Source organism: Podarcis liolepis, assembly GCF_965112155.1.
Source record: "Podarcis liolepis genome assembly, chromosome: 12".
Lineage (NCBI taxonomy): Eukaryota > Metazoa > Chordata > Lepidosauria > Squamata > Lacertidae > Podarcis > Podarcis liolepis.
The window spans coordinates 52286440-52303163 of record NC_139563.1 but is presented as its reverse complement, the minus strand read 5'-3'; the positions used below and the strand labels follow the sequence as shown (position 1 = coordinate 52303163).

The 16724-nt window shown below is 44.5% G+C and overlaps 2 long non-coding RNA genes across 2 annotated transcripts; one reads left to right on the top strand and one right to left on the bottom strand.

Moving 5' to 3' along the window:
* Positions 1-2162: 2162 nt before the first annotated feature.
* LOC310690086 lies at positions 2163-9732 on the bottom strand. The gene is made up of 3 exons (XR_014517883.1): positions 9677-9732; positions 5717-5838; positions 2163-2272 (listed from the first exon to the last, which is right to left on the bottom strand). It is a non-coding gene; the product is annotated as an uncharacterized lncRNA (long non-coding RNA).
* Positions 9733-9758: 26 nt separating this feature from the next.
* Positions 9759-16255, top strand: LOC310690084. The gene is made up of 3 exons (XR_014517880.1): positions 9759-9863; positions 11631-11740; positions 15601-16255. It is a non-coding gene; the product is annotated as an uncharacterized lncRNA (long non-coding RNA).
* Positions 16256-16724: the final 469 nt, after the last annotated feature.

The window sequence follows — 16724 nt, the reverse complement described above, 5'->3', positions numbered from 1 at the left end:
CACTGCCCAGTCCCTCCCCCCCCCCTTCTGCATTGTTCATCCATTAACACATAGATAATGAGCTCATTGCATTGCTGCGGAATACACTTATCGCTAGGATTCATTATTCTGTCACCAACGATGCTATTTTTAGTCCAGACTCCAGCTGGCAGGAGGGGAAAAAGTGAATAAAAAGGAAATTGCCTCAGGTGCTATTAGTGCTACCTAGCTGCATACAGTGTCTAATGTTCAACATGAAGTGCAGCAGAGTGCATGACTCCAGAATTAATTTCTTTAGATCGAGAAACAATATTCCAGTTTGACTCGTTCTTGAAATAAATAAGTGCCACCTGGCTTCTGGGAAGCAATTTCCTACTAATGCATGACAGGGTGGAGGCAGGTGGAAGCTGGTGATGGCTGAAACGCTGAGCCAATCTATTCTCATCCTCGGGTGGGATGTAACGTTAGGCGACTTGGGCTGAAGCCGACATCGCCCTCATTGCAGTGGAAGGTGCTCCTCTCAACAATTTGTGTTGCTGAATGCCAGCTTCAACCTCCTCCCCCTTAGATGAGCTTTGTTCGCTGTTTGTCTTCCCTTGCTAATGACCACTCTGCCATTTCAGGAAGGGGCAAGCAGATTAACCGTATTCCTTGCGTGGACAGGCGGAGTCCCCCAAAACCCTGGGTGGCCCCCGTGTGGAATAACAACTCAAGACAACGTGCTATGGGATTAAAATTGGCCACAACTTTATTGTGTTCCAGATGTGGGTAGTCTTAGTTTCTGTTTTGCCACTGTGCAGCTGCTTGGAGTCACAAGACTCTGTTTACATTCCAGACACATTCCAGGCTGTTGGAAGTCTCACGGGAGACGGATGTGATGTTCACTGGTTTCCTGTTCCTTCGTTCCTTTGTTTCCAGTTGCTCTCTGCTCTCACAGAGAGAGGATGTATTTTTCTGTCTGCGTAGTAGTAATAAAGAATAGCGATGTAGCCATAAATCTCATCACTTCCACGTGCTGTTTTGGATTCTCTTCTGAATGGGATGTGCCTGGAGCCTTATCAGAGGCTCAGGTCATCAATCATGTCGGAACCGATTCCGGAGGACTCGACTGGAGAAAGATGAGCTTTATCAGCTCGGTTGTAACGGAGATTCCAACTGGTAGACCTTGGCTCAGGCATTGGGTGTTTATCCCTCCCAGTCCCCTGCCGGGGATCTGGGGAACATCAGGGTTATCCAGTGTGTGTGATGGATGGACTGGCTCTGGATAACATATGTTCAAGCAGAGAGAGCCCACCCCCATTACGCCGTCGTCGCAGGGGAGAGAAATGACAACCTCCCAATTTAGGGAAGACAGACTAACGGATTCCACCCAAGGCCTAATACTGCCAAAGTTGTGACGTTTTGCTATGGGAAAGGCAAACCTGCCAATGCAAAAGAATTCCTTTCCTGCCCTTCAACAGTGACCTTGACGTAGCAGCGCCCGCGTACCTGTGGAGAAAAGGTTAACCTGCAAAAGAAGTCTTAACTGAGGGTGGGTAGGGTGGGAGAAGCTCTGGAGCCAACTGACGATTCCCAGGTAAGATCCTCCCCCTATTGTGCAGGGAGGGTGCTCCCTCCCCCTACCTGGCCTGATCACCTTGGCAATGCCTCCCCAGGTGGGATTGGGCAACTGGCTGAGGTAGGCAGAGACCTCCAGGTATCCCACCTGGGGAAGGCGAAGCCAAGCCTGTGCTAATGGTGCCGCATAGAGTCCAGGGGGCTGCGTGCGACCATGCAAAGAGCGCCCCCCCATTTAATGTGGGGAGTGGTCATTCTTGTTTTTTCCTAATCTGCTGTGTCTTGTGTGGTCTTCTGCCCCTGAATTTTGCTTTATTTTCTAAAACTAATCCTGGAGCTAAAGTGTGTGCTGTAAGGTTGGGCATACCCATGAGGCAAGACAAGACAACCGCCTCGGGTGGCAGAATCCACAGGTGCAGCAGATCCAACCTCCTAGGAATGACTCTCCTGCTGCCACAGCGGCAGCAACAGCTGTGGTGCACTCCATGGAGGCCAGATCTGCCTCCTCCTCAGCAACCCAACCCCCACCCTTGTTCCTGATGCCACCAAATGCCACCGAAACAGCAGCATCTGTGCTGCTAGTCTCCTCCCACCCTTGTTCCTGGTGTAGATCTTCACTCACCTCTTCTGGTGGCTTGTGGGGCATTGGGCCAACCCTGATGTGCTGTTTGCTGTAGCTTTGAGATCCCTTCTCACTCTATGATTCTATATCAAGCATGCTGTAGTAGTGATCTTTCTGCAATGGCAAAGGATTAGACCAGGTGTGCTTGAGAGGGTCCTTCCAGCTCTGTGACTTTATGACTTGCGTTCCTTTCATTCGGCTCAAAATTAAGGCATTGAAAAATGTAGGAGGGGGGATTCCTAATTAAAATCATACTGAAAATCTGCCTGCTGCACTCTTGCTCATCACTAAATGAGGATGCTGGTGGCTGCACTGGAGAGAGATTTCTGAGAAACCTTTTTGGGGAAAGGTTGGACGTCCTTAGTTTGGGATGGGAGTCCTTCCAGTAGGTCCAAGCCATCGCAAGGCTCTCTATGTTCTCCCAGCTATGTGTCTGGGTCCAGAATGATACTACATTGTATAGTGGGATCTTTTTCATGTAGATTCCAGGAATTATGGGTAGGAGTCTGTGGAAAGATTTGATGGTTGTGAGGATTTGTGAATGCAGAAGCACCGACACTTATATTCACTTCACCCCAAACTAAGGTAAGCCAACTTGCTTGATACATTGAGAAATCCCATCCTCCTGCTAATATAGAGAAGTCTTTTCGTTCCTTCCCACCATGAATTGCTAAAAAAAATAAACAAAGTCCTAGCCCAGGTCCACCCAGCACCCAGATCAGAAAACACCTGGAAGCTCCATATCCACCATCTTCAGTTCCATGATGGAAGAATGGCAAGATATAAATGTAACAAAAGCTCCAAAATCTGAGGAAGAAATTCAGTTGAGCATTTTGGAAGCATCTTAGTTTTGAAGGGGGCTTTTGATGTGCATCAGGATGAGTTTATTCTTCAAGATTCTGTTTCAAAAATGCCTTGAGGTGACATGCCACATAAGGGAGAACAAATATAGCAAAAATATTGGATTTCTAACTTCTTAAGCTGCCTCGGCAGATGTCATGCTAACCCCCAAGAAGAAAGACAGAGAAAATAGATGATCCATTCTTTCTTTTTTTTAAGAGCTAGTTTGATTCTGGTTTGATTCTGTATATCGGTAGATTGAGGCTGCAGTTCCATACACACTTCCCTGGGAATAAATCCTATTGAACTTGGCGAGGCTTAATTCTGAGTAGACATTGCATTGGGTCTTACAATGAGTAGGGTTGCACTGTAAGTCCATTGGGGGAGACGGTGGTAGCAAACTATCTGAATATCCAGCTGCTGTGAATACATCAAGGGATCAAGGTTTCAAATTCACATATGTCTCAGAGGCAATCTGCTAATACTGTGAGCACTGTTTCATCAAGTGACAATTTGCATGTGCGAATGAGATCACACTATATATATTTTTTTAAAAAAAAACCCCAGGAGAATTCACCTCAGTTTGCCTCACATGCAAACACATTTCAATGGAGTCAAATCACACATTTAGCAGTATGTCGTCACGTTCAGATATTGGCTGGTTATTTCATGTAGTACAAGGGTGGGGCATATCCCAGGCCACTCCTCTCGCTGGCTGCTCCTCTCGTGTTTTTGCCTGGCCAAAAAAGTATCCTTGAATTGTGAAGACACCTCTTGCTTGCCTGAATCATAGAATCATAGAGTTGGATCGTCTAGTCCAACCGCTTGCAATGCAGGAATCTCAGCTAAAGCATCCATGACAGATGGCCATCCAACCCCTGCTTACAAACCTCCAAGGAAGGAGAGTCCACAACCTCTTGAGGGAGACCATTCCTCTGTCCAACAGCTCTTACTGTTGGAAAGTTCTCCCTGATGTTCAGAATCTCCTTTCTTGTAACGTGAAGCCATTGGTTCAAGTCCTATCCTCCAGAGCAGGGGAAAACAAACTTGTTCCTTCTTCCGTGGGACAGCCCTTGAGATATTTGGAGATGGCTATCATATCTCCTCCCAGTTTACTCTTTTCCAAGGATGGATGATGGACAGATGCCTGTTTGTTGGAGGAGAGGGCAATAGAAGCCTATATCCCTGTGGCTGAATGTAGGCTGTTGTGGGATAGAAAGGACTGACAAAACCCGGGACCAGGAGGAAGAGACGCTGGATGAAGATTGGAAGAATGTTTAAATTATTATTATTTTTTTTAGGATTGTTTTGTAAAATTAATGAGCATTAGAAAAATGTTGGAACGAAATTATTTGGCTTTAGCAGAAATGTTAAAAAGAACTATGCAAGAATATGTTATGGTTATGAGAAATGGGTATAAATAAGATTTAAGTTTTATGTTTTAGGGTCTTTTATAGCAAGATAAGGTTAAAATAGATTAAGGTAATTTAATGACAGAATATTATGAAAAACGGGAAGGATTTGCTGTGATAATTAATAACTAGAATACAAAAAAAGGGAGGTGTGAGGAGGTCGATGAAATAAGGCAATGACAGTTAAGGATTTGGGAATATTGGATCTGTTTTTAAATTTTTGTGGATTACTTTTGTTTTTTGATTTTGATGTGTTTTGTTTTTGTTTTTTGATTCTGATTTTTATCGATTTGTATTGTTTGATTGTTGTTTGCTTTTCCCTTTTGTTTTCTTTCTTTCTTCTTTGTCTCTTTTTTCTGTAATTTTAAAATGCTTAATAAATATCATTTTAAAAAAAGAAAAGAATGTAGGCTGTTGTACAGAGGTGAGAGGTCCCTCGTCCCTGTCCACTTTTCCCCTCTGACATATAGCCTGGGAAGGTTGCCCAAAAGAAAATACGGGCCTTGGACTGAACAAGATCCCCCACTTCTGATATAGTCACGTAAGCATCTCAGGGACGCATTTGCATCCAGGAATGTAATGTCCAATGCAACACATCCATCGTTGCAATCAGCGTTCCCTACAATGCTCCAGCAGTAAATTATATGAGCACAGTAATATGTTTTTTGGTGTTGAGTGGAGATATAAATTCCTTACAACCAAATTCTCATAGAAGGGGGTGGGGAGGACAGCATTGGAGAGACAGCTGCCAACTTTAAGGCCATCTGTGATTTATAGGACAAGCAATGAAAGTGCCACATTTCCACAAATTTCCCCCTTGATGCTTAATCTAAGAGGCCACAATAGGTATGCATATTGCACCGGCCTTATTTGCTTATTGATTTCAATGCATGCGTTTTGATTAGGCTGCCAAGGTGACATTAAAATCCTATTTTGCCATGTGAAATATGATTTATTTTGGAAGCTGTGTAGACTGATTGATCAAAGAGCTCTCTAAGTAGCGTAGAAATAAAACTGTAGATAAAGCTCAGCTAAACTGCACAAAACAATTCTAAAACAAATGCGCTTAGAACAGTCATCATTAAAAGGATCCAACTTCCAGCAGCGACAAAATTTGAAAGAAGTGGCCTCACATTTCTTCAACATTATGTTTAATTTGATCACAAACTAGATTTTCTTCATTAGGCTAAAGAACAGGAACCTACCTTTTGTAGAGGGATTCCCTGCCCTCCCAATATTCTATATAATTCAGACTTGGCAAGTGGGACCCAGTGTAAAATAAGAGGAGGAAAATGTAGGTACAAACCATTTCTGAAGCAAACATCATAGGGATGAACTCCTTTTGTGAATGGCTTTTTCAAAGGTAAGTTGATTTGAATTAAATAGCATTCGGTTCTTTGCCTCAGACCTCATTACTTCCAAGCCAGTCTAAAAAAAAAATGAAGACTATAATAACCACCATTACGTCCTTAATTAAGCAGTACAGGACAAAGAACGAAGAGGCTGTACAAACAAGGAACCTCTTTGTGTATGCTGATGTGAAAGATGGAATTGTTTGGAATCACATCCTGTGTAAGGAATATGAACAAACAAAGCTTCATCAATAATTTCAGCAGATAATTTTAATGAACCGAGCGAATGTGGCACGATCTGGCAGGGATTTGGAAATGGACTGGCCAAGAGTAACAAATGCTGACATTACTGAAACAAAATATACAGGATAACAAAGGCTGTGGTGTAATGAATCAGAACACAAAGTATCATTCGACTCTCATTATCCCTGGAAGCTCCCATATTGGCTTTAAATAATAGATATTAAAATCAAATTGAACTAATCCTTCTTTTGCATTCAGGTACTGCCAGCCTCATTATCCAACATTTAGAGGTGCATTGATTAGTTAAAATAAGAAAGAAACATGTAAAAATAAAGCATAGAAACTACAGCTGAGGAAGCATGTAGAAAAACCTTCTTACACAGCTGAATTTCTACACACATACACACACACACACCAAACTAGCTGCTTTAAGAATGTGGGAGGGACATTCTGTGGCCCGCGATATGTTTTTGAACTTCAGCTCCCATCAGCCCCAGCCAATATAGCCAGTGGTAAGAGATGATGGGGATATTTAGTATAACTTGCCTCAAACACTCTTGGTGGTGCAAAATTCTGCATCTTCTCCTCCTGTTCCATACCACTGGTGGCTACCACAGGGGCACAGAACTGGGAAATGTGTTGGTGTTATGACAAATAGAAAGTTCTATTAAATATTAGAAGAAGAAGAAGAAGAAGAAGAAGAAGAAGAAGAAGAAGAAGAAGAAGAAGAATTATTATTTTATTATTTATACCCCGCCCATCTGGCTGCTAAGTACTAGCAGTGTGGCTTGTTTGATGCTCAACAAAGTCTACAACTAGCAGATGGAAAGTCTATGAATATGTTTTTCAAATCCCATAATTGCTATTTTATAAGGGTCGCGGGTGGCGCTGCGGGTAAAACCTCAGTGCCTAGGACTTGCCGATCGCATGGTCGGCGGTTCGAATCCCCGCAGCGGGGTGAGCTCCCGTTGTTCGGTCCCAGCTCCTGCCCACCTAGCAGTTCAAAAGCACCCTTAAGTGCAAGTAGATAAATAGGCACCGCTTTATAGCGGGAAGGTAAATGGTGTTTCGGTGTGCTGCGCTGGTGCTGGCTCGCCAGAGCAGCTTCATCACGCTGGCCACGTGACCCGGAAGTGTCTCTGGACAGCGCTGGCTCCCGGCCTCTTAAGTGAGATGAACGCACAACCCTAGAGTCGGACACGACTGGCCCGTACGGGCAGGGGTACCTTTACCTTTACTTTTAAGCAGCTTATCAAACTTATGCCACATCTGGATGGTATTCAACACATACAAACAAATTTTATTTGTATGCCACCTTTCCATAGTTCAAACTATGCCCAAGGCGGCTTAAAACATTTACAAAAATAAATACTGCACATAATTACAAGCATAGCAAAATAAATGAGATTCCAGCTAAACATCAGGAAGAATTTTCTGGCTGTAAGAATGGACAACCTTAGAAGGTGCTGGGGTCTCCTTCACTGAAGATTTTTAAGCAGAGGTTGGATGCTCATCTGTCCCAAATGCTTTCATTGAGATTCCTGCATAGCAAGAGTTTGGACTAGATGATCCTTGGGGGTTTCTTCCATTCGGTGGCCTCTGCTTTTGCAGCTGGAGTCAGTCCAGGTCCTGCTCTCTCAGGCAAGGTTGAAAAAAGCCTGCAAGACAGGGAGCCAGTCTTCTAGGACTCACAGCCAGCATGAGCCATGCATTATGGTCCACCAAGTGCCTGCTAAATCCCCTCTTCTGGCACCACCCTGTTTTGTAGTATTTAGAAAGATCTCCACTGAATGAAATTGGCTGCTGTGCAGTGAGAGGATCATCCTATTATGGCTTTACGTCACACGGAGGGAAGCTTCATACATTCACTTTTGCGCTTCTTTTATCTCTGCGTGGTACTCACCATTATTATTACATCTGAAGGCAGACTTGTATAGGGAAGTTTTTAATGTTCAGTGTTTTATTATGCTGTTATATATATTGGAAGCTGTCCAGAGTGCCCAGATGGGTGGGGTAGAAATTAATAATAATAATAATAATAATAATAATAATAATAATAATAATAATAATAATAAATGTGGAGTATTAATGCCTTTTTAAATTTTACCAATCCACAGTGTACAGTGCTAGTGATATAGCCATGCTTCTCCAATTTGTTGGTGTGTGAGAGAGAGAGAGAGAGAGAGAGAGAGAGAGAGAGAGAGATGGGCCAAAATTGTATGTGAGAGAGAGAGAAAGAGAGAGAGAGAAAGAAAGAGAGAGTGTCAGTGGTCAGTCTAAGGGCATCCAGACATTCATGGAAGGGGTTTGTCGAATACAGCCCTTCATGTCACATTAAATCCTACTCTGCAACCCACCTCCCAATCCTTCATGAGAAGCTTGTGAGTTATATAACCAAAACACCACTAAAGGTAAAGGTCAAGGTACCCCTGACAGTTAAGTCCAGTTGCGAACGTCTCTGGGGTTGCGGCGCCCATCTTGCTTTATTGGCCAAGGGAGCCAGTGCACAGCTTCCGGGTCATGTGGCCAGCATGACTAAGCTGCTTCTGGCAAACCAGAGCAGCGCACGGAAACACCATTTACCTTCCCGCTGGAGTGGTACCTATTTATCTACTTGCACTTTGTCGTGCTTTCGAACTGCTAGATTGGCAGGAGTGAGATATATAAGGAGCTGCAAAAAACCAGAGCTCTGGAATCCAAAGTGCATGCATAGAACATGGTGTATATCTATTTGTATCCTGAGCACAATGTCCTGCTTCTAACATGCACCGGGTAGGCACCATCATGCAGTTTCCAAATAAAGCAACTGAGTGCAACTGTGTTGACATATTTGCCCGAGTGCCTTCTGCCTGTGATCTTAGTCTTCCAAACATTGATCAGTTTTGTCATGCAGTCTTCTCTCGCATCTGTATGCTCCATAAAGTTATGCCAAGGTCTCCATGGCAGACAGCAGAATGAGTTTTTCGTTATGTGGACATCCTCAGAATTAGATGCACCGGAAGACATATGGCTTCCTCCTTCCTCCCTCTGCAACAGTGGTTTTTGAAAAGGTGATGAGGCAACATTGCATTGTGATTTTTGCTCCCTCTGCTGGTGGCAGCAAATAAAGCTGATAGGAGGAGGCGAGGGGGCGCAACTGCAATAATTGAGAAGGCTGGGATGAAAAGTCTCAGAGAAGAATTTACTGAGAAATCTTTGAAATTATTATTTGGGGGGCTCTTTTTTTCTGCCCATGAATAAAATTGTTTGGCTGTTTATCCACTTACAGTTATCAGTTATTATTTAAATATTATTTGAAGGAAACAATTGGCTTCTTCCAGTTCTTTTCTCTTAGCCCATTTATCACGGTATGCTTCTCACAGGTACGTTATCAAATCCCAGCTGTTAAGTAAACTCTGGGTTCCTTGTGTTAAAACAGAATGTGTTAGATTCTCCATGAAGATCATATAGCTGTATTTTCTGGAAATTCCAACAGGTATTGTACAGGCCTTGGCAGAGCAGCCCAAACCACTCCCCCCGCCAATAAGCCATGGGGAAAGGGGTTCGGGTGGAGCAGATGAGTATACCTGTGTCCAGCTGTGACGTTTGCCCGTTTGTTTGAAAATGTCTGTACAGTGGAGAGAGAAAGGGTTAAAATGTAGACCAATAGGAAAGTCGGAGGTGGAGCTTACCTGTTTATAAAAGGGCTTAGCCTGAGGTTTGGGTGTGGGTAGTTGGTTGGTTTTAGTGGGTTGGTTTGTTGGGAAAGGCAGTTGGAAAAGCAGTTGGCAGGCAGTTGGAAATAGAGAGACAGTGCAGTTGGTTCTTGTGTGAGGGGAGGTAGAAGAGATAAAGACAGGATAAAATGAGACTAAGAAGGTAAAGAGTAACAACGTTTGGAATTGTGCTGGTCCCGGGGGGAGGTTACCATGAGGCGTGGTCAGAGTCCGGTCCTGGGTCGAGGGTCTGGAGGGGGGGGGAAGCGGGGTCCAAAGCAAGAAGCCGGGCATGGACGGGAACTCTGGAAGAACAGGTCTGGGTGCTGGCAGAAACAGGTTTCCAACGACGTTGCTCCCGCAACCTGGGACTGGGCTATTTCCTCTGAGGCCAGGGGCGGTCCCGGCCCACAGGTGACCTGCCTCTCCTGGCCTTAAGGCGAGCACTCCTCTTGAAAGCACTTAGTTCCCGCCACCTCTCTGCCCTGAGCCTCTGCAGCTCAGGAGAGGCTGGAGGGTTACTGGACCCAGAGGCAGCCTCACCTTCCCCTGACAGGGCTGGGAGAGGCACACCTGCAGGCAATGGGTCCTCAATCACCTCCGGAGCCAGAGTGGATTCATCTGGTGTCTGCTCCTGAGGATCTGGCACAGGTGCAGGCCCTTCAGATTCAAGCCCCTGCCCCGGCTTAGCCGGCCCTGGAGGCGGGGACTCCTGTGCAGGCTGGGACTCCTCAGGTTCAGATTCTGAATCAGATTCCCAGGCCATCACAGGAATGCAGCTGAAGTTTGTTTGTGTCTGCAATAAACTACACTCTTCTTTCTTAACTTGAGAACCTGACTTACCGGAGAGGGCCTGGTTGGTGGCAGCGAATTAGTGGTGTACGGGTCAATAGTCCATGAGACGACCGGGGGCTCCGTACGAACACCACACCAGCTTCTGTCAGCAGGGAAGCTCTGTCACTGGTGGGAGAGCTTCACCCATGAAGAAAACCCCTAGGCATCTAATGGCAGATGGAGGAAGCTGCAACTGGTAATTTTGCCACTGGCGGCAGCCAGCAGAAGCTTCCAGAATCGGACATTTCAGGGGCAAGGAGGGGGCTGGGCTGACACAGGGTCCTCTGTATCCTGAGCTGGTCCTGCTGCCACCATGTGACAACTGCAGGCACAATGCAGTCTACTGTACTAGCCTGGGAGCTGGGACACCAAAGGGGGCATTATTTCTGCATCCACCTTCCACCCTGGCCAGCGCAGTGGCTCCATCAGTCCCCACTGCTGCCTCTCGGGGGTTAGGATTGGCGCATAAAACACGGATCAGGTTACTTAAAAGAAAGATATTTCTGAAAACAAATTTACTTCAAAATGGCAAATACTGTGCACGCTGTAACGAGGTATGGTATGAAAGAATAGGGCGCAGAGAAGAAGGGCAATACTGGTTGTTGCCATAAGCACAAGCACCTCTCAAAAGCTTTCTAAGATGCTTTAAAGGCCTGGAGCTAAATTTCGAGTGAAGGATCTTAGTGATTTCTCTGAGCTGTCCCACTGGAGGAAAGAGAAGGTCTCCTGACACAAAGTCAGGGAGACTCAGAGATGGAGGAACTTGCACAATTTTAGTCTAAGTTATACCCTTAAACTCAAGTGCTTTGCTGGCAACATCTAACTTAAAAGGGCCTCTGAATAACCCTTTTAATAATAGATTAGTTTGTAAGCTCAGTATTTGTTTCATTTTTATGTCTCTTCCCTGGTAACAATATTAATTTAATAATATTAAATTTTGGAACAATCCTTTCTTGTTTCTTGGTTATTCTTAAATAATGAACTGCCTCAATTACATGCCAGCATTTCCTAAAGCTCCAAAGATATTTTCACTATGTCTTCATCATAGCATGTTGCCCAGTAATATTAATAATACTAGCTTAACCCGTCTCTTAAGGTCTTTCTTTACTGCTCTGGAGATAGGATTGAAGAAGATGAACCTAGACTGGCAGACAGGGACCATGGGCTTCTCGGTGAAAGGTTAGCTATCTCAACTTTAATATGAGAGTGAGTACAACTAATACTTTTATTCTTTTTCAATATTTCTACGAGATCATAAGCAACAATATGATCATGAAGCAAAGATTAATACCAAGCTTTTCAGGTAGCAAGAACTTGAAGGGTTCGTTTCAAACTAAGTGAAATGATGCAGTAGGCACCAGAACGTTGATTTCTGGGGCTGCACTATCTCTGATGTCCATGGCATGTGGCTTCCTTCTTCCACCAAAACAATAGAGCTTTATTAATTTTCTGGGAAACATTTTTCCCCTTAGCCAGCCTAAAACTGTTCGAGAATTCTTCCTCCCCTCAAAGAATATTTGACAAATCCTGCCCCTCCCCATAAATGGGATGGAGAATTTTGGGGAGTCCGTTCCCCAAACACAACCCAAGAGTTCACATTTTCTAAACGGCAGCAACACTTCATACATGAGTGTCCAGCTCTGTAGTCTTCTTTAAAGCCTCTGGATAATGCTCCGCAATGTTTTGCTGCATTAGAGCAAAGGCCTATCTAGTCTGTCATTCTGTTTAGCCAATCAGAAGACTCTGGTAAGTCCACAATTCAGACATGAAGGTAGAAGTCCCCTCCTGCTGTTGTTTCTGATTGACAGGCACGCAGATCTCATCCCCAAAGCAGCATGCAGCCATCATGACTAGTGGCTTTTTGTAGTGGCTACTGTTCTAAATGAATTTCTCTTGTTGTTGTTCTTGTTTAGTCGTTTAGTTGTGTCCGACTCTTCATGACCCCATGGACCAGAGCATGCCAGGCACTGTCTTCCACTGCCTCCAGCAGTTTGGTCAAACTCATGCTGGTAGCTTCAAGAACACTGTCCAACCATCTCGTCCTCTGTTGTCCCCTTCTCCTTCTGCCCTCAATCTTTCCCAACATCAGGGTCTTTTCCAGGGAACCTTCTCTTCTCATGAGGTGGCCAAAGTATTGGAGCCTCAGCTTCAGGATCTGTCCTTCCAGTGAGCACTCAGGGCTGATTTCCTTCAGAATGGATAGGTTTGATCTTCTTGCCGTCCATAGGACTCTCAAGAGTCTCCTCCAGCACCATAATTCAAAAGCATCAATTCTTCGGCGATCAGCCTTCTTTATGGTCCAGCTCTCACTTCCATACATCACTACTGGGAAAACCATAGCTTTAACTATACGGACCTTTGTTGGCAAGGTGATGTCTCTGCTTTTTAAGATGCTGTCTAGGTTAGTCATTGCTTTTCTCCCAAGAAGCAGGCGTCTTTTAATTTCATGACTGCTGTCACCATCTGCAGTGATCATGGAGCCCAAGAAAGTAAAATCTCTCACTGCCTCCATTTCTTCCCCTTCTATTTGCAAGGAGGTGATGGGACCAGTGGCCATGATCTTAGTTTTTAGCAAATGGCTCTCCTCAGATCCTGAGACAGCAATTTTCATAGCACAACTGTCCTGAATCTCCTGCCATCATCTCCATTGGAAAGACCTCAGTGAGTGTCTCTAATGGAAAACATTCCTTTCTCTGATCCCCTTTTATGTTACTGCATCTTTTGTGCTTCAGAGATCCATATGCTTTTTAGTCAAGTATTTCCTATGTTTTATATTACGTATATGGAACCGGCTTGCACAACAATGGGTTTTTTTAAAAAGAATCCTGACGAGAACAGGTTTGAAAACCTTGTTTTCTTTCACTCTGAGTATCAGACTGGGAGTGAAGAAGAAAAGCACAAACAAAGGGCATATTTTTTTAAAAAAGAAAGAAAGAAAAGAAAAGAAATGGGGGGGGGGGGACATAACTCAGATGTTAAGCCAGAGTGTGTGAAAAATCACTTAGAAACCCTTAGGCATCTTTCTTTGAAAACAAGACTGGGAGATTTGAGGGGCATTGGTGTAGCCCTTAGAGGGAATCCAGGATATTTCAGAGTGATTGAAGATCTAGATAAAGGAAACAGGACAGGCAAGAAAACCCATGCTAAACAGAAAAGCCACAGGCAGGTTTTGGGTTTTTTTCGCGTTTAGAGTTTCAAATACATCTGTAAAAACAAGGAGACTAAAAAGTTTTAAAATGCTTCTACATCTAATAGACTTAGGCTACACAATCCTATAGCAATTTTGCTAGGAGTGAGTCCTACTGAATACAAGGGGACATACTGTTGAGTAGACATATCTAGGGTTGTCTGAATAAGCATTCTGCATCTAGATAATATTGTTAACAGTTTATGGGGGTGGGCTCTCTTCTGAGACTGTGTTTCCCTTCAAGTATTATATCAGAAAGTTTGAATATGATAGAGCGTGGCCTTTAAATGCAAATTGTTCCCCTAATGCCTACTGAGATGTCGGTAGTAGCGCCTGCGAAAGCTACCAGTTTGGGTCCTAGCCATCTCCAATTTGGACTAGGACTTCTGAATGAAATCCTGGCATTCTGCTGCCAATCAGTGTAGTCAAAGAAGAAGAAGAAGAAGAGTTTGGATTTGATATCCCGCCTTTCACTCCCCTTCAGGAGTCTCAAAGTGGCTAACAATCTCCTTTCCCTTCCTCCCCCACAACAAACACTCTGTGAGGTGAGTGGGGCTGAGAGACTTCAGAGAAGTGTGACTGGCCCAAGGTCACCCAGCAGCTGCATGTGGAGGAGCGGAGACGCGAACCCGGTTCCCCAGATTACGTGACTACCGCTCTTAACCACTACACCACACTGGCTCTGAGTCAGATGGACCAGGGAACCAACTCTGGCATAAGGCAGCTTCCTGTGTCCCTATTGTTGTCTAAATCAACAACCCTTTAAAGTTGGCCAACCTTTTCATCCCCATATGGCAGACAGGAGAGCTAAGGCTGAAACATCATGTCTTGATTAGGATCATGTACTTCAGAGCTTTCCAAATTGTGTGTCGAGACACATTAGTGTGTTGTCTGCAGTGTGTAGGTGTGTCACACAAACGCTCCCTGCGCTCCTCCCGGGGCTGGAAAGGGGTTAGTTTGCTAGTAAAACTGAATTACTGTGTTGTGAAATGATGCACATCTAAAAAGTGTCACCAACATGAAAAGTTCATAAAGCTTTGACGTAGTTTACCAACTGCCGATGTAAAATGTGAACGAGGGCATTCATGATATTTCACACTAGGAAGGGTCTTACACAATTAAAAACAGGAGGAATATTTTTCCCTTCTCCCTTGCCCAGAGTTAAAGAGGGCAGCTGTTTAAATGTTATGCATTTAGGAACAAAATTCTAACACTGCAGTCCTATGCGTGGTTACTCACTGTGTGCAATGGGGCATATTCTTGGCAAAATCTGAAATTAGGAATTGCAGCCTAAGCATGCAGAGAAGTGTCCAATTGAGCACAGTAGGATTTAACTTCCAAAGAAACATATACTTAGTGTCAGGCTGGAAAGAGACAGGGACAGGGATGAAATGCAGACGACGAGGTGACTCTGATGTCTTTGGTGACAACCAAAGAGGGAATTCCTGCAAAAGCAGCTTTCCATACCATGGTATTGCACTGTTGAGTCAAACAGTAATCGCACACACACACACACACAAAGTTTTCTTTTGTACAGTTTTAAAAGCAGCCCAGCACACTCTCACTTGCCCACAAGGGGGAGCCACTACTGCTTTCATGGTAATGGATATTACAAAACAACAACTGGGTAGGGGGGGAGGGATTGACTATAGAAAGACCTCAGAGATTTATGTTTTCAAATGGCTTGAATGCTAAAGCCTAGCTCGTAATTTTTACCTGGCAGGCTCATAATTTTGCAACTACAAAGCTGACAGTATCAATACAAGAGAGACTGGCCAGATTAACTGTCTTGATCTGCCTGGGCTGAGCTGCTGAATTTCACCTGGAACACAGACACTTTGTTGTTGTTGTTTTTTGTTTCTTGGTCTTTGCACTTCAGTGTGGAGCTCCTAGACAAGGGAGGGGGAAATTGGCCCTACCACTCCACCAGCAGAATAACAGCAATGTAACAGGCAGCTGCCCTACCAGCCATTTCCGTGGAGTTCCTTGATTAATGGAGATGACCAGCTCAGAGATCTGGACACCATATTTTGGGAGATCTGAAGGAAATCCACCAGCCATGCCTGACAGGTGGTCCACTTTGAAGAAGGCAACATTTGAGGGGCAAGTAGATCGTGTGTGATGATATAGTCTCTCCCCAAATCTTAATTTCTCACCCCTTAATTCAGCACCCACAGTCACTGCAGCTCGTATTTCTCTCTCTGCAGGAACCACCAAGTGGTGCCTCTTACAGTTTATCTGCCCTTATTTCCTTATGGGGTATACAAGAGCCCTTTATAGAATCCTTTGTAGGCTCTCCATTGGTAGGAGAAAATAGCAGAGGCCAACCAGAGAATATTGAGAAGCAAAGCAGCTAGTAAGCCTGATCTTTATTAAAGCTGTTGCAACAGGGTGCTCCCCTCACACACAGGAGAGAGGAGGACGACCCAGAACAAAGGTGTGCCTGCCCTTATATAGACATTTTAAATTGCCTTTCCTGGAGCTCAAGACCACCCCTCCATACATCATACATACATCACAGAAGGGGTGTAAACCCAAGACCACCCCCCCACAAACATCATACCTACATCATAGAAAAGGCAGTCTACAACAGAAATTTGAATGTTGTTGTTTTTCCTGTCTGCCAGGATATCCATAGCTGTCAACCTTCCCTTTTTTGCGGGAAATTCCCTTATTCCAGCGCTGTTTCCCGCTGCTTCCCACTGCTATCCCGGATTGTTAGATATCCCATAGACTGTCCCCGGGACAGGTGAGGCTGCTGATCCCTTATTTTCAAATCTGAAAGTTGACAGCTATGCAGGTTATCTGATAGTGCCTTATCTGATTGCCTTTCCTGGTAGTATGGCCATTCATTTCAGATGGTGATTACCCAATTCCTGAGACAATGGGAAGATTCCCTCACCCCCTCCCTCCTTGCAGAGAAAACATTTGGTCAGTTTGGGAGTCAAAATGGTTTCAGGGTGGTCTTCTTGTGCCGCTCCAGACATGTGGTCCACATATCTA